Source organism: Myotis daubentonii, chromosome 19 (genome assembly GCF_963259705.1).
Source record: "Myotis daubentonii chromosome 19, mMyoDau2.1, whole genome shotgun sequence".
In the NCBI taxonomy this organism is placed as follows: domain Eukaryota; kingdom Metazoa; phylum Chordata; class Mammalia; order Chiroptera; family Vespertilionidae; genus Myotis; species Myotis daubentonii.
This window is the reverse complement of record NC_081858.1, coordinates 19,426,136-19,444,906: the sequence shown is the minus strand read 5'-3', so window position 1 is coordinate 19,444,906 and position 18,771 is coordinate 19,426,136. Positions and strand designations below refer to the sequence as shown.

General features: G+C 42.9%; 1 pseudogene; it reads left to right on the top strand.

The window, feature by feature from the left end:
- The first annotated feature begins 5,691 nt into the window (after window positions 1-5,691).
- On the top strand, window positions 5,692-11,555 carry LOC132222214 (phosphatidylinositol 3-kinase regulatory subunit beta-like; annotated as a pseudogene).
- The last annotated feature ends 7,216 nt before the right edge of the window (window positions 11,556-18,771 follow it).

Below are 18,771 nucleotides of genomic sequence, written 5' to 3'. Positions count from 1 at the left end.
TAGGCCACTTTTGCCTATAACAATTCCCCTTCAGTTTCCCACAGACAATCTGCACCTTCCCCAGAAGGCAACTGAGTTACACACATAGAAAGATTTGACCTCTTTAAGCCCTGAGGAGTCCCATGTGGATGGGTGGAAAGAACCAGGAATGTGTAGGCAGACAGACCTGAGCCCAACCTAGCTCTAACCCTGTGACCTCAGATGGCGTCCTCAAACCCTCTTAAATCTACCACATGATTAAAGAGGAGAAATAGTCCTGATGTAACAAGGCTGTAAGTGCCAAAGGAGGGAAAGCGCCTGCCACATCACAGCTGCTCATAAATGTTCATTTTCTCATCTTACCCCAGCTCCTAGCCACAGGCCTGATTCCCATTCACCCCATTATTAATAAGAGCCCTGGCCTTTTAAAGCAAGAAATGAATGATTTAATACCCCCAGCATCTGCCTATGGTAGGAGACCACACACATTCTTTTCACAGCCTTCCCCATTGCGCTCACATGAATAACTGAATACTCTCAGTGGATGCGTGAGGTGTCTTCCAACCACTCTAGAGGTGGAGGTGGCTGCAAAGGTGGAGAGTGGTGGCTAAGTAGTGCCTCCAAGCATACAAAGTGTAAAACCTTCCGCAACTCCGTGTTGCCTATGAAGTTGTTATTATGGCCGGGAGCATGTAAGCCCGACCCCTTGGCAGGAATCCCAAAGGCTTTTTAGCATTCATGACTGCCCAACATTTCCCAGGGTTCTTGTGTGAGCTACAAAGATGTCTCTTAGCTTGCTGTCGAATGAAAAATATATTACTCCCCTGTCTTTCCTGGCTGTCATCGCCACACATGCTCAGCTAATTTAGCCTGGGAAGCACACTTCTCCTTAAACAGGACTTGCGTGCTACCACATTTCTCTACAAACTGCAGAAAATAGGTCTGATTTCAAAGCCGCGTGTTCAAAGAGAAGAGGAAGCTGGGTCTGGGAGAATAGATGGACCTGTCTGCCTTAAAAGCTTTCTTGTTAATTTTAGGTTCAGTCCCTGTCCCCAGGTTTTTGGTGCCGGTGAGAAACAGCTCTTTCCATCATAAGAATGTGAGTACAGTATTTCCCAACAAACCTTGAACCATTGCCCAAACCTCAGATCTCGAGGCTTTCCTAAGGTTATAGTCACCAGAGTAGGTCTTAAAAGTAATGGCCAGATTTTAAAACTGCAATGATCAAAGGATGCTGGGGAAATGTAGGCGATTCACACAGACCAACAGCGCCCTCTGCTGGGCACAGGCCTGCCATAGCACCAAAAATGGTTGTGCAGTAATGGCAATGCGCTTGCCTCCTGCATTTGTTCACACAACTCATACCTGCCCCTCTCAAGCCTTCTTCCCCTCCCTTTCTAGAACCCAACCAGAATTCTTGTGATTCTCAGCTGTTTTCCTCTTATAGCCCCTCAAAGGCCAAAACAGCCAAATGTTTACAGATAACATGGAAACATCACCATTTGTGTATGTTATGAGGGAAAGGTGAAGTCAGGTATACTAAAAGAAACCTTCAAACTTGTAGTGCAGTTCAGCATTAAAACTTAACGCAGTGTGCATACTTCAAAAACTATTTCAGGGAAAGACAAACATACCATCCATACCTATATCCAGATACGGACTGGATGCTACAAATACTGGTAAAGAGTATTAGAGTAATCCATGATTCATAAAAAGAATTGGTTCCCTTCATTTTATTTTTTTAAAAATACTATGTAGATTGGCGTTAATTTTTCTTTATATGTTTGCTGGAATTTTCCAGTAAAATATTCTGGGCCTGGAGATTTCTTTTGGGGGAGTCTTTAAATGATGAACTCAATTTCCCTAACAATTACAAGTCTACTCAAATCATCGATTTCATATTGGGTGAATTGTGGTAATTTGTGTTTTTCTAGGAAATGGTCCATTTCAATGAAGTTGTCACATTTATTTCATTCCGTTATTTCTCTGTTGATATCTGCAGGGTCAGTATTAATATCCCTGTTTTATTTCTGATTTTGAGCATGTCTTTTCTCTTTGTCAGTCTTGTTAGAGGTTTGCCAATTTAAAAAAGTCTTTTCAAAACACCAGCTCTTTGTTTCATTGGTTTTCTCTATTGCTTTTTTCATCTTTATTGTCGAAAAGTATTACATATGTCCCCTTTTTTCTCTCATTGACCTCTTTTAGCCCTTTCCTACCCACATCCTGGCCCCAGGCCTTCACCACTCTATTGTCTGTGTCCATGGGTTATGCATATATGCATACAAGTTCTTTGGTTGATCTCTTCCTACCCACCCACCTTCCCCTCCCTGCCTTCCCTCTGAGGTTCCACAGTCTAGTTTTCTCTATTGTTTTTCTGTTTTCAATTTCCTATGCATCTCCTCTTACCTTTATTATTTCCTTCCTTCCATTTGCTTTGGGTTTATTTTATTCTTTTTCTAGGTTCTTGGGGTGAGAGCTTGTAGTATTGATTTGATACTTTTATTGTTCTGTAATGTATGAAGCTAGTGCCCCTCTCTAATAATAAATTTTCCTCTCAGCAATGCTTTAGCTGCATTCCACAAATCTGATATGTTGTATTTTCATATTCATGCAGTTCAATGTCTGCTTTGATTTCTCTTGAGGCGTTCTCTTTGACCCATAGATTAGTTTCAAGTATGCTGTTGAGTTTCCCAGTGTTTGGAGATTTTCTTGTTATCTTTCTAATTTTTTATTTCTACTTTTATTCCCTTGTAGTCAGAGTACACACTCTGGATGATTTTAATATTTTTTGAAGTTTTTTTACACCTCAAGATATTGTCTATCTTGGAGTGTGTTCCATGGCACTTGTAAAAAAAAGAAAGCTGTGCCTGCTATTGTCATGTTGAGGGTTTTATAAATGTTAGTTAGATCCTGTTGGTTGATGGCGCATATAAGGTTTTCTATATCTTTACTTATTTTCTGTCTTGTTGTCCACCAAATGTTGAAAAGGGGGTTAAAGTCTCAAACTGTAACTGTGGAAATAGCTATTCCCCCTTTTAGTTATAACAGTTTGTGCTTCACGTATTTTGCAGTTCTGTTGTCTGGTACATGCAACAGTGTATTTACTCTTTTGTCTTTATACAATGCCCCTCTCTGTCTCTGAGCATCTTCTGTGCTGTAATGTCTACTGCATCTGATAGGAATATGTCCACTCTTATTTTTCTTCGATTGGTGTTTGCATGATTTTATGTGTTCTTATCCTTTCATTTTTAACCCGCACATAGAATGTGAGTAGACCATAGTTGGATCATGCTTTGAATCCACTCTACCAATCTCTGTTTTTCAATTTCTGTCTTTTCATCTTTTAATGATTTAAAGTGATTGCTGAAATGTTAGTGCTTAGGTCTAAGGTTTTAGTTTTTGTTTTGTGTTTGCTTAGTGTAAGATGCTCAGACAATTTGTTTCCTTCATCACTCGAAAAGTATTATGCCACCTTATTCTGTACTACGTAGTTCCTGATAAATCCACTGTCATTTGAAGCAGCTTTCCCTATAGCCAAAGTGTCGTTTTTCTGTGACTCCTTTCAAGATTTTTCTTCTGTGACTTTAGTTTTCTAATTATGATGTGTCTTGGCATTCACTCAGCTTCTCAAATGGGTATGCTTATGTTTCTTGCCAAGTTTTAGCCATTATTGTGTTGGGTACTTTTTAAAATCCTGCCTTCTTATCTTTTCTTTCTAGAAATCCAATGACATAAAACTTAAGACTTTATTTATAGCCCTACATATCCCTGAATATTCTGTTTTATTTTTTATCTATTTTCTCCCTGGGGTTCAGTTTGGGTGATTTTATCATTCTGTCTTCAAGTTCACTCATTTTACCTTTTTTCATTCATGTTCATAATTGCTCAATGAAGCATGTATAGCAGAGCTGCTTTAAAATCTTTGTCAGATCATTCTAACATGTCCATTATCTATGTGCTGCTTTTTTTTTTTTTAATGAGCTCTTCCTGGTTCTTGGAATAAGTGATTATTTTAAAAATTAAAACCTGGACATATTTGCATTATGTTATAGAAATAGGCCTTAGTTAAACCTTCCATTTTATCTGGTTTTCTCTAATACTGCTCCAGTAAGAAAAGGGGAGTATACCGCCTTGTTACTGCCACGTAGAGGTAGAAGTCCAAGTTCCCCAGTTGGTCTTCATTGATACTTGAGGCAGGGGCCTTCCCATTACCGCTGGGCAGAGGTGGTAGTTCACATTCCTGTGCTATCCATTGATACTACAGTGGTAGCAGCCTCATAGCCCAGGAATGATGACTTTTTAAAGGGCCACCATGACACCACCACAGTGAGAAGAGGGAGGGGTACCACATTCCTGTCAGGTGGGGGTGAAGTCTAGGCTCCCCAAATGCTCTCCATTGATCCCTTGATGGGGATGCCTTATTCCTGGACAGTGGCAGTGCAAGTTTTTGATCACTCTACTTGATCTTCTCTTACATCATCCCAGTAGGGATCACGAGGTGCCGCATTACTTAAACTAATGTATAGTATATACGGTAAAAGGAAATGCATGTAAGAATGGTCACCAAAATATGAATGGTTACTATTTCAGTAGGACCTTTCCTTTTTCTTATTCTTTTATGGACTAGTGGAACCTGTTAAAATAATCATGGATTACTAAACTAACCAGGGTTTAAAAAATATTTTTTTGCACATTACAAAATGCTTACGTCAGAGGCCTACACTGTCAACCTGCCTCAGTGACGATCCTACATCATGTTTTTCCTCATCTATTCCTTGTAAAACAGCACACACAGACACTTGGATCCAGAACGCACTTGTATAACACAAAGGAGTCCAGGAGTAGAGATCATATACAGTTTAGGATTTTGATTAGTGTCATAGTGTAGGTTTAAGTCAACTTAGTATCAGTTTAAAAGAACTTAGTCACCTTACTGCTGAGGCAGACGACAGATCAAGATTAAATACCCCAGCTGAAACATGGAAGACTCAGCTCATAATTTTTTCTGTATGAATCATCAAGGAGAGGAAATTACTCTGTGATTCTAGCCAATTACCAAATATATAGTGAGTGCTACTTCTCTAGGAACTGGCCATTCAGCAGTGGATAAAAGAGGCAAATATTTCTTCCCCCTTGACGATTACAATTCCACTGAAAGAAGACAGACAATAAGCCAAACAAATTAGTCAATTACCTAGCACATTAGAAGGTAGGAAATGCTAAGGAGACAATTTAAAGAAGGCATGAATATAGAGAGAGCCAGAGATGAGCAAGAATTGCGATTTTAAATAGGCTTCAATAAAAAAAAAAAGGAATTTTCATTCAAATCATGAAATGAATTCTGGGAGGGAGCCATGTGAACTTTTACTGAAGAGCATCATAAGCCAAACAAAAGAGGGTACAAAAGCCCCAATGCAGGGACATGCCATCATGTTTTAGGACCGAGGAGGAGACCACCAAAAATTAGTGAGGGGATGGTAGTAGGAGATACATTCTTTGCCCCTGTAAGGTTTTTAGTTTTTCTCTGAGTAATATAAGAGGCCAGTGGAGGGTTTTAAGCTGAGAGGTGGCATTTACAAACAGTTTAACACAGCCTTATGAGGGTCAATCCGGTGGCTGTGTTAGTTGTACACAATAAGTAGAGGTGGAAGATCAAGGGAGGAAACAGAAATACTAGTTTGAAGTCTACAGTAATCTTAGTGGAGGAGGAGGATGGCTTTGACCCAGGTGGTAGTGGTGAAGGGGAATAAAATGGCCCAGATTTTAGATATGGCTTTAAGGTAACTCATTTTTTTTCTCTAATAAATAAAAAGAGTGTGAGAAAAAAATGAAGTAGAGGGGACTGTGAGATTTGAAGTACTAACAAATAGAAAGCTAGTGTTCTTAACTGAGATAAAGAAAACAAAAAAGAGTAGATTCAGAGAGGAGAATAATTGGGAGTTTGTTTTGGAACATGTTATGATTAAACTGTGTCACAGATCTGCAAGTTGAGATGAGTAGCAGCTGGATCAGAGTGGCAAGTTAAATAACAAACCCAGTTAGCTATCTTACTGTGGAATCAATAATATGTAGATGTTATTTAACCACTGGATGGGGTCAATAAGAGAAGAATGCAGATCGAGAGAGGCTATCTTCATTATGAAGGGAGGCTTTAAGGGGAGGAAATGAGGAAAATAAAAAAGGTAATACTAATCATATTTTTTGTAAAGGAAAAAAAAGGTTTAAAGGAAAGGAGGCTGACAAACTGAGAGTGTAGACTATTGGTTCTCAAAAGGGAGCAATTCCTCCCAGGGACATTTGGCAATATCTAGAAATAACTTTGGTGCTCACAGCTGAGGCTGGGAATGGTGGGAGGCTGGGATAGATGAGGACCCAGCACCCTCTTTCTACCAGAGGAGACATGGAGACTATAAGAGGGGCAGAACTCCTTCCTAGCTTGTCCACAGAACTGGCACCATGCATGAGTTTACAAAAGGCAGATTTTAGAATTAGTCCAGGAAGAACTTTCAAATAAGTAGTGCTCTCCAAGAGAAAATAGGCTGTGTTTTTGGTAGAGAGGGCTCTATGAATGGAAGTGTTCAAACAAAAATGGGTAACAAAAACAGATCCAGAGACAGAGAACCATCGATCAGACCATCAAAACTCAGAGGGAAGGTAGGGGAGGGTGGGGGTAAGGGGGAGAGATCAACCAAAGGACTTGTATGCATGCATATAAGCTTAACAAATGGACACAGACATCAGGGGGCTGAGGGCATGAGTGGGGGGTTGGGGGGGCAATAGGGGGATAAGAATACATATGTAATATCTTAATCCATAAAGAAAAAAGTTAAAAGATGGGTGACATATTTTATTATTTTTTAAATATATTTTTATTGATTTTAGAGAAGGAGTGAGAGGGAAAGAGAGATAAAACATCAATGATGAGACAGAATCATTGATCAGCTGCCTCCTGCAAGCCCTACACTGGAAATGAGGCCCGCAACCCAGGCATGTGCCCTGACTAGGAATCGAACTTTGACCTCCTGGTTCATAGGTCGATGCTCAACCACTGAGCCACACCAGCTGGGTGAGAAGTGGGACAGAAGGAGGGAGGGAGAGATGGAAGGAGGAAAGGACAACGGAAGGGAAAAAAGTTCTCTCTCTTTTGAAACAATTTGAGGGAAGTGGCCTCAAATGAAGGTAACAACAAAGAAAAACACGCGGCCAGGAAAGCAGAAACTGTAAAACCAAAGGCAAAGAACCCAATTGGAGAAGAACAGCTGAGTGTTTCAAGAGGAGTCACAGAAGGTACGCCTGGAGAGGCAGGTTGCTAGGCTTGAACGGGGACTATTTTTATCTGTGTTTATCTAAAAAATAAGATATAAGATTTACTGATATTGAACACATGGGAACTGACCCTGGAACTCTGGCTTACAACCGAAGACATTTGGGGTCAATATGGAACAAAAAAATGTTTAAAAAGAACCAAATTCCCTGTCGTTTCTCCTAAAATCTGTCCTAAATCTCTCCTGTCTGCATGCAGCTAGCATCCAAGGGCACTTCCTAGGTGTCTGTGATGTCATTTCCTTTTGTAGCTGTTAGTTCCCTGCAGTGTCTACACTTTATTCAACCCAGGCTTTCTGATAACAGATGTGATTTCCAGCTGTGTCTACATACCAACCGCAGCGGGTTCATTAATAACAATTATTAAGCACTTTGTGTTACAAATTGAGCTTGTAGCAACAGAGAAAACATCCCGTCACTTGTTTTATGGCCTCTTGTCAGAGCTAACTATAAATCCCCATTATCTCAACATTATCAGCCCTACAACATGGGACTAAGCATGAGTCATGAATAAAACTTTCAAACAGCTCCATCATTCTGGAAAGAACAGAGCATAAATGAACCCTTGACAGTGTCATGTTATATGTGAACTTAAATAATAGCTCAGGCCTTCCTGTCAGCTAATTATGCAAATTATTATTTCTAAGACTTCCATTTGTAGTTGCATGGCTGGTTCATTCATTTAGACACGCAATTAGAATTCAATAAGCACCCAGCCCATGCGCTGCCCTCGCGTAACCCAAGAGTTCCTACGAATGATGTATGAAGACCAGTGAGAATGAAGAGAGAAAAGTTTCAACTGAGAGAACGTCTCCTGGGATTATGAGGGGGGTGGGGGGGAAACCACATTTTCTCTGAATACTATATTTTACTGGAGAAATTGTTAAATTGGGGAAGATTAATAGAGGAGGAACCACAAACTGTATTCATTATTGCTTCCTGGGTGGAAGCCCATATGGATTTTCAGTCAATTGTAAATATATTTATTTAGTTATAGCTCTGTGTTGGGTCCAAGCTGTCTTAAATGATGAAGACAGGATAGGAAGATAAACTGAACACGTACATTTAATTTGTAAGAGAAAAATGGCCAATAAGCACATGAAAATTGTCAAAGCTTACAAAGATATGCAAATTTAAACCACTAGACATTATTTTTCGTGTTTTAAACGTTAATTCTAGTATTGGGGAGGAGGCAGTGAAATTGGAAATCTGATCATCTGCTAAAAGGTGTATGAAGGGATCCAAACCTTTGGCAATATCAACCAAGAGTTCTAAAAGTGCCCATTAGTCTTTTTTCAGTTGCGGTATACACTGTGTGTCCAGATTATTATGACCACCTAACGTTTGTAGGCAAATTAGCTATAATTTCGCACTGAAGTTGCTAGAGGGCCTGACCATTATAAATAGGGAAGCAGGTTGTTTAGCACGACAATAGAAGTGATTTTTTCCCTTAAGATATGGGTAAACAACGTGATTTAACACTTTGTACGTGGAATAGACACACACACACACACACACACACACACACACACACACATATATACACACACATACACTGAGTGGCCAGATTATTATGACCACCCCATAAGTACTTCGTTGGGCCACCTTTTGCCTTCAATACTGTGGCGATTCTTCTTGGCATTGACTCCACGAGATGTTGAAAGGTGATGCGAGGAATCTGACACCATGCCTGATGAATAGCACTGTCCAGTTCTGTGAGATTTGATGGTTGTGGAACCAGCTGCCTGATGGCTCTTTTAACTTCGTCCCACAAATGCTCAATTGGATTGAGATCTGGTGATTGTGGGGGCCACCTAAGCATGGAAAAGTCTCCCTCATGTTCTTGAAACCACTCCTGCACAATATGAGCACTGTGGCATGGCGCATTGTCTTGTTGGAAGAAGCCATCTCCACTGGGATATGCCATCAACCTGATAGGATGAACTTGATCAGCAATGATACTTAGGTATGTTGTGCTATTCAGACATTGTTCCACAGGAATTAAAGGGCCCAAATCATGCCAGGAACACATGTCCCAAACCATGACACTGCCCCCACCAACTTGAAGGGTTGTACTCATGCATGAGGGGTGCATGCTTTCATGCTGTTTCCACCAAATTCTCACTCTGCCATCTGCATGATGCAACTGGAAACGTGATTCATTGGACCACATGACTTTTTTCCAATGCTCGACTGTCCAATCCTTGTGTTCCTGTGTGAATTGGAGACGTTTCATCTTGGTAACTGCAGACAGCAGAGGTGTTCGAACAGGCCTTCGGCTTCCATATCCCATACGATGCAGTGTACGGCTAATTTGCCTACAAACGTCAGGTGGTCATAATAATCTGGCCAGTCAGTGTATAAAAAAATAGCTACGGTAACAACCAGAGACCAGAACACCAGGCCCCTAGCCCAGGCTGGCCCCGTCCCCCAGGGAGCTGTTAGGGGCGCCCCTAAGCAACGCGATAGGGTGTGAGTTTGATGGGGGAAAGTCGAGGAAACAGGGGGGGGAGGTCTTAAGGGTCTGCGGGGTTGGCGTGGTCAGCGGGAGTAGGTGTGGAGTGTGCTGGGGAAGGAAGAGGAAAATCCAATTAGAAAACGGCTCAGCACAGTACCTTTCTCATTGCGAACCAGGACAGCGCCAGCCGGGGACTGAAAGGGCGGTTGTCTCATGAGTCCGCTTGGGATCCACATGTTCATGGCAGCGGCTGTGCTCCCGAAACTTCACTGATTCCAAATAGTGAACAGCTATCAACGCCACCCAAAAAAATCCTCTCCAGCCAGAGGCCCTGGACTTGCAACGCGATTGAAGGAAACACCACTTGAGGAGGAGCTAGAAAAACCGGAAGTGTGCGGCCAGAGGATTGTGGGATTGTGGAGGAGCCTGGGCGCCTAGAGGATTGTGGGATTGTGGAGGAGCCTGGGCGCTGACCGCGGAAACGTGAGCCTGTTATTGCGCATGTGCACAGACAGCCCTCTAGTCCTCAGTCTGGCAGTATTGGGACGTGACTTCTGGCGGGAAATTATTTGTTTGTTGCCTTGGTTTGAAGCTGGGACAAGAGCCGGGAGTACGACCAGCTCCACGAGGAGCACACACGCACGTCCCAGGAGCTGCAGATGAAACCGTCAAGATCTTTGAAGAGCAGGGCCAGACTCAAGAGAAGTGCAGCCAGGAGTACCTGGAGCGCTTGGCGTGAGGGCAATGAAAACAAGATGCAGAGGATCCTGCTGAACTCAGAACGGTGCTAGTCTCACATCGCTGAGATCCAGGAGCCGCACGAAGCTGGAACAGGAGCTGCTGACACAGGCCTTGGACAACCGGAGATCGATCAGCGCATGAGCAGCCTGAAGCCAGACCTCATGCAGCTGCGCAAGAATCGAGAGCAGTGCCCGGTATGGCTCAGCCAGAAAGGCGCCCGGCAGGAGAAAATCAACGAGTGGTTGGGAATCAAAAATGAGACTGAAGACCAGTATGCACTGATGGAGGATGCCGATGACCTCCCCCACCATGAGGATCGAACCTGGTATGTGGGCAAGAACAACCGCACTCAGGCTGAGGAAATGCTGAACGGCAAGCGGATGGTACCTTCCTCATCCGTGAGAACAGCCAGCGGGGCTGTGATGCCTGCTCTGTGGTGGTGGACGGCGATACCAAGCCCTGTGTCATCTACCGCAGGGCCACTGGCTTGGGTTTTGCAGAGCCCTACAACCTGTACGGGTCTCTAAAGGAGCTGGTGCTGCATGACCAGCACCCCTCCCTCCTGCAACACAACGATGCACTTACCATCACACTGGCACATCCAGTGCAAGCCCCGGGCCCCCAGCCCACTGATTCATACAGAGCAGGACTCCATCTTTCTGTCTCTCTTCTTTGTGAATCTTTCTCTGTCTCAATCTCTCTCTTGCTTTCTCTGAGTCTCTCTTTTCCTGTCACTCATTCTATCCCCATCTCTGTCCTCTCTGTCTCTCTTAGTCTCTGTACCTCTAAGTCCCTTTTAGAGGAGCATACCTCCTCCACCCCATGCCCCCTTTCCCCATGGGCACTTCCCTCCCCTGGCTCTGGCTGCCCCCACCAGTTCCTACAGTTCCCCCAAGATCCCCCTGCCTGTACCTGCCATGTTTACAAAGGCCCCTGGGGTGCTGGGCCCCAGCCTGGTGCCCTGATTTTTAAGCCATAGACCTGGGGTCAGAGCAGGAAGAAGGCAGGAAGGAACTTTGCTGGGCCACTTCCAAGAACCTCAGCTGTGACATTTGGGTCCAGCAGTTAGGGGGATCAGGCTGGCAGGGGAGAACAGTTAGGGGCAATCAGGCAGGCAAGCAGAGTGGTTAGGAGCCAGTGGTCCCGGATTGTGAGAGGGTGCAGGCCAGGCTCAGGGACACCCCCCGCCACCCCCCCCCCCCCCGTGCATGAATTCCGTGCACCGGGCCTCTAGTTTAACATAAAAGTGTTCACAGAGCACTTTAAATAGGTTATAAATGCTATGAATAGTATAATTTCAAATATGCTATTTTTACACACACATATATCATGCACCTATTCACAAGGCTAAAAGAAATACCCTAAAATATTAATTTAATGATGAACTATGAATATTTTTATCTTAATAATTTTCTATATTTTATAACATTTCTTTCAGTGGAAGAGACAGTCTCTAACAAATCTGGCTCGTAAAGATTTCAAGTCACATTTTTTCCAGACCTTTCCTAACCCGTATTCAGTGGACCTGTCTAACCTTGTCTTTCACGGAGTCCAGCATAACACTGGTCGAATCCTTTTTTTCACAGCTCCCAATTATGCCCTGCTTTCCCACTCAGCCTTTGCGCACATCACCTTTCACAACTATGCCCAAGGAAACGACAGGAGCCGAACAATATTAATAATAATATCTTAATGAATTCAGCCTCTGCCTAGAATCATGTAGAAACAAAAATACCCCAACAGTCCAGAGTAATCAACCCCCAAAAGTCTTTTATTTAATTAATGCCTCACAGCCACACTGCTAAGAGCCCATTGTGCTTCCTCCGTATTGCCCTCACAGCCCAATAACACTAGCTTACTTCATCATGCTCACAGCTGTTCTCACCTGCCTTTAACCTCCCCTCTTTAGCCATGTCCTCTCCCTTTTCTATATCACATGTTTGTCGCTAACCAGTCCCCTATGAAAGAGTGAGCCTCAGTTTTCACATCTGTAAAGAAGGTAGAATAATAAACCCCGCCCTACCAATATCCTAAGATGTGAGGTTTAAATATTTTAAAGCTGTAAGGCCGTGTACATGCTGTGACTGTTGTGCCCCTTTTTCTCATTCATGCAGCAGGTATTATTATTGTGTAATCAGTGCTCTGCCCACACTATTTTACCCACAACTATGAAATTATACTAGACTAGTGGCCCAGTGCATGAGATTCATGGACTAGGGTGGGAGAGTTGGGGGGTGGGGGGGAGGTCCCTCAGCCCGGCCTGTGCCCTCTTGCAGTGCAGGACCCCTTGGGGGATGCCCACCTGCCGGCTTAGGCTTACTCCCCCTGGGGATCAAGCCTAAGCCGGCAGTCAGACATACCTCTTGCAGTCTGGGGCTCTAGCAATCCAGGACCCCTTGCTCCTTACCGCCTGCCTGCAGTGGAGGCAGGAGAGGTTCCCGCCATCACCGCTGCACTTGCCAGCCATGAGCCTGGCTTCTGGCTGAGCGGTGCTCCCCCTGTGGGAAATTATGTACTTCGTCCCACAAGTGCTCACAAATGATGAACACGCGGCCAGGAAAGCAGAAGCCTGTAAAACCAAAGGCAAAGAACCGAAGGGGGAGAGATCAACCAAAGGACTTGTATGCATGCATATAAGCTTAACTAATGGACACAGACATCAGGGGGCTGAGGCCATGATTGGGGGGTTGAGGGGGGCAATAAGGGGATAAGAACACATATGCAATACCTTAATCCATAAAGAAAAAAAGTTAAAAAATGGTTAAAGATGCTCCTACATTGAGCATCTGCCCCTGGTGGTCAGTGCATGTCATAGTGACCGGTCGTTCGCCATTTGGTTGATTTGCATATTACGCTTTTATTATATAGGATTATTCTCTCTGTGTGCCAGTCTGAACCAAGTTCATCATTAATTCTATTTTATTTCCAAAATACATCCCAAACCATTCACAGCTCTTTCTGTCCATCATCAACAACCTAACCTGAATACCCATAATCTCTCCCCTGGACTACTGAAGCGACAGCTGTCTTCCCATCCACTCTGCCCCGTCCACCTCATTACCAATATAAAAAGCCAAATATTTTCTTTAAAAGGTTGATGAAAAGTAATCAACTTCAAGTGTCAGAATGTACAATGGTTTCTTTAACAGACAAGCTAGGTGCAGTACTTTGGGAAACACACAGATAATGAAGCTCCTATGTAATGGTATAAAAGTACAAGAGAAAAACCACACCCCTGAAAGGGATGGTTACTTGCCAGAGAGCTCTGCGTGTCTGTGCAGTTGGCGAGCAGAGAGAAATCCACCGAAAGCTTCTCTGGTATACACGGCTGCATTTTCCTCCTCAGATGTGCGAGGTGCTGGGGATACCTAAGTAATTCATTGACTACATTGAAATTGACAAAGTACTTATTCAACGGTACAAAAATATTTGAACACATTTAAATTGTTTTTTTCCCAGAGATGACTGCACCAGTGAAGTTTGTAAAAACAAATACACACGCTATATGAGCTAAGTATCTTAACAGCTTCTATTATACTTACAGAGAAGTCTTCAATCCTTACCATTAACCTACAAGCCTATGCATGACATGGCCCCTTCCTATCTCTCTAGCCAATCTCTCCATGGCTTTTTATACTTATACTGAATTTTTATTTCTTTACGATGTCAGCTCTTGCCCACATTTGTGTAGTGTCATCCTCTCTGTCTGCCCTACTCTTCAGCTGAATAATTCCCACAGGGGTTCAACTATAGTGAAGCATGTATGTCAAACTGATGTTAGGGTTTGACAGGAATACATTTGCATATGTAGCGGAGGAGCCTCCTGAGACAATACTTCTGTTAGAGTAGGAAGCATCCAGCTACCAAAATGAGCTCAACCCATCAGCACTATTCATTGCAATAAAGAGTGATTCTGAGGATGGCATGGGTCTACTGCTAGCATTTGTTTCACTCAGTCCCATGAACTGTGATTTAAAGATTGTTGTATAAAATCAGTAATTGTTTTTTCCTCTTCCGGGAACCTGGTTCACTACATAAAGAAAAATGAGTTGGATCCTACTGAGTTAGATACGGTTAGTCACATTGTCAATATCCATTTCCCCCTTCTTTGCTGATGGAACTTTGGTTTTATTTGGGGTGTCACGGTGTCTGGTTGAATGGTTGCTTCTGCATCCTCCTTGAAAGCTCACAGTGTTCACGTGATGGACACATTTATGGCTAATGACACGCATGCAGGGCACTCCTGGGGAGGATGGTACTTTGTTGGGAAAAGGAATGATGCACCTGACAGGATCTCTCCCCGTTTCTCATATCTTGCTCCTTGGAATGTGGACATGAAGCCTGGATCTCCAGCAGCCATCTGGTAAAACAAGAAATGGCAAGCATTAAGCAAAGGCCAAGAGATTCACAGAGATGCTGGCCTGACACCAGTCAGCGACTGAACAGCTCTATCAGACATTTATTTCCAATTGCACATGACCCTCCCCCATCTATTTGCAAGAGAATCAAAGTTGTCCATTTCCAAATAAGCAGCAGTTATAGAAAAGGCAGTGTCCATCTTTCCATGGTTGTTCACCCTGGCAGATAAAGTCCTGAACATGAGAATCAAGACACAGTACTGGCAGCCAGATGTCACCTTTCTGTGTCCAGTCCCAAGTGTCATGGGTCTCGAGAGGCATTTGTGGCAGAGACTGGGGCTTTCTGACCCTGGATTGCAGCTCTCGCATTATGCCCTTGAGCTCAATAATTTCAACTCTTGATTCTATTCTTGCAGTAATTCCAATTATTTTGAAGCCCCCCCTTTCCCATATTAAGTCCCTTTCTGTTTAAGATGCCCAAAGTGGTTTCTGTTCTGTGCACTGAGCCCTGACAGCAACCATGAATAGAGAATGCACTGGTATTTGATTTTCTGCTTTGCCCCGATAGACACATCAAATCCCACACCGAGATAGAGTCAAACCTTTCTCATCTGGAACTCCCTGTCATTATGAGCCAAGATAGCTGTGGAGTGGGGAGCCAGGTGGTACCCAACCCAGGCAGCGAGAGCTGCCATGGGCTCAGCTTTTCACTAAAAGCAGCTCTGGGGAAAGATGTTCTTCTCTTGATTAAGTCAGCTCACCCTGGAAACGATTCACTCTGCCCTCATCACCATACCACACATGCTTTCTCAGACCACTAATCTTCAGGCGTCCTTCTTGGCCATATCTCTGATCCTCTCAGGGTCAGCGCTCAACTCTCCCTACTGAGCACCCTACCCTATACTTGACCTTAGCTGACCCCACAGATCTACCTCTTAGGTGTACATAAATCCTTGTGCATTCACTGTTTCTATAACACCCAGCTCTGCACACCCTAGTCTTCATCCTGCCCACCTTCATGTTGAGACAGTAATGCTTCCTATTATTATTTTTGATTTAGGAAGAAAAACATCACCAGAAATTTGTAATAAGTAACAAAGCAGTGATGTTTTCGGCAGGACAATGGCCACCTCTCGGCCAAATAATCTTTGCCCTACAAGGCAGCTTAATCATCACCTTAATGATATCCCCCCACTGTTTAATGTAGTGCTGCTCTCATCTCCCGAGCCAGGCACAGTGTGGACACCTAGACACCGTAGGGCTTCTATGTGTTTGCGTTGTCAAGCTCAGCTCTTGAAAGGCTGTTAATTTCTTCAGAGGTAATTTGACTGCGATTAAGTTAAGCTGCCACCAGGTGAACATTGCAGCCCTAGTTAAGCCGCTGTAATCTCAGTAGCCAGATTCCCCATAGGCACGAGAAAATGAAGAGAGAAGGTAATTTGATTTCCACTTGATTGTGTTTAGAAAAACGAACAAAAAAATAGCAGTTATGCATACTGCTTAAACAAAATTAAAATGGAGTACTCCAAAGATATCTTATTCATGTATTTAACCAAAATTTATTGAGTACCTACTACGTACAAAAGATTTCCCTAGAATCTGGGATAGGGCATAGAACAGGACAAACCAAGGACCTGGCTTCATAGAGCTACATCCTGAGGGTAAAACAAACAACAAGCTAATATAAATATGTTTATCCTATATAACATTATATATTATATGTAATATAATAATTATATGTTATGATGTAGTATGTAATGATATATAGCATGATATAATGTATTATATCCCCAAGCACACCAGCCTATAAAATTACAATAATAATAACCTACATTTTACTGATTCTTCTTGCCCCCCCCCCCAATTTGGCCATGAAATACCTCATTCCTCTGTAGAGGAATGTCCTCAGCCCCGAAGTATTTCTGGACTTTTTTATGAAATATCTCAGATATGCTTAAAGATAAGCCTCGTCAGTAATTTTCATCAGCTACCATGTGATTCACACCAGCAACAATTAATATTTATTCCAAATACCCATTCCCCATCAGGTACCATTGTCTCTGCCACACACAATTGCTTTATCTTTTATCTATTGATCAAACATTTATTAAACCTACTTTGCTTCAGCAGGGAATAAAACTATGCCTCTGTCCTCATAGAACTTATAATATAGCAGTGAAGAAAGACAGGAAATAGAAATATAGCTGTGAATAAGTGCAGAATACCATACCTCATCTAAAAGGGGGAAGTTAGAAAAGAACAGATGGTCATAGGACAAGCTTCTGAACAAAGTTGTATGTGGGCTGAGACTTAAAGGACAATAGGTGTTAATTAGGTGAACATGTGGAACAGTGTTTTCTGCAGAGGGAACAGCATACTATATGATGCTGAGATGCCCTGCACGTCTATCAATACCCCAGAATAGTCAAAATAGAAACACTGTTCTAAGAAGAAGTAACAGGAACCGGATATAAGCTCCCACATAAAACAACTAAAAATCAAGGCATATATATGAGATAATAGCCCTGAAGACAGTAACATTAGGTACCAAGGGACAGTGATAAGTGATGAGAAATAAAATCAGCCCCATTATTGCCCAGTCTGCTGCCTAGAGAGATTCAGAAGGGGGAACTCCCGCAGAGCCCAGCACCATCCTTGAGTGAAGGAGACGAAGGTGGGAGCCCATAGAGGTAAAGGCAGTTAGAGTTTAGTAAGGCAGAGTGCCTATAAGGTGAGAGTTGCACAGAAGGAAAAGTCCAGAGTTCGGCAAAGAATTCCTCTACAGTATTCAACTAAGTGCTGTGGACACATGCATGGGAGGAAGCTATGAAAGATCAGAAAAGAGGCAAACAAAAGCATTATAAAGCCAGAGGGAGGGGGTTAGGGGGAGAAGAGGTCCTAATATGAGGTGACAGGAGAAGATTTGACTTTGGGTGGTGGGCACATGGTGCTATATACAGATTTTATAATTTAGAAATCCACACAAGAAACCTATATGTTCATGTTGACCAATGTCACCCCAATAACATTTAATTTAAAAAAAAGGATTATAACAGACACAAAGCTCCCATAGGGTTGGAAACAATGCCTGTGCTCACTAGCCATAAGGGACAGCTTCATAATTAACAGTCCATTGAAAAGAGTACTCAGAAGGCTTTTGCTAGCATAATGGTGGGGGAAAAAATCAGCTTCCAATTAAATGCTTTTCTAGTCCTGCATATCAGAAATTAAATGTGAGGCTGGAAGAGGTCAAATTGCTAACAAGTAACTTAAATACACCCCAGAACAAAACTCAAGAATATTGACAAAAGTACAAAAGCATCAAACACCACGAAAAGTCATAATGTCTGAAATCTAGCAAAAAATTACTAGGCCCATGGCTCAGTTGGATGGAACGTCATGCCATACACCAAAAAGGTTGCCAGTTCAATTCTCAGTCAGGGCCTATACCTAGGTTTTGGGTTCTTTCCCTGGTCAGGGCACATATGGGAGGGAACCGATAGTTGTTTCTCTCTCATGTCATGTGCAAGGACCTCAAAACCTTTATTTATGAAACTTTAAAATTAACCCACTACTAATGGCTAAGCAGAACATGAAACTGCAAGCTTATCCATGCCTGGGTGTCACAGGCATCCTATATCAGTGGTTCTCAACCTTCTGGCCCTTTAAATACAGTTCCTCATGTTGTGACCCAACCATAAAATTATTTTTGTTGCTACTTCATAACTGTAATGTTGCTACTGTTATGAATCGTCATGTAAATATCCGATATGCAGGATGGTCTTAGGCGACCCCTGTGAAAGGGTCGTTCAACCGCCAAAGGGGTCGCAACCCACAGGTTGAGAACCGCTGTCCTATATAATAAAAGGCTAATATGTAAATCGATTGAATGGTGGAATGACCGGTTGCTAT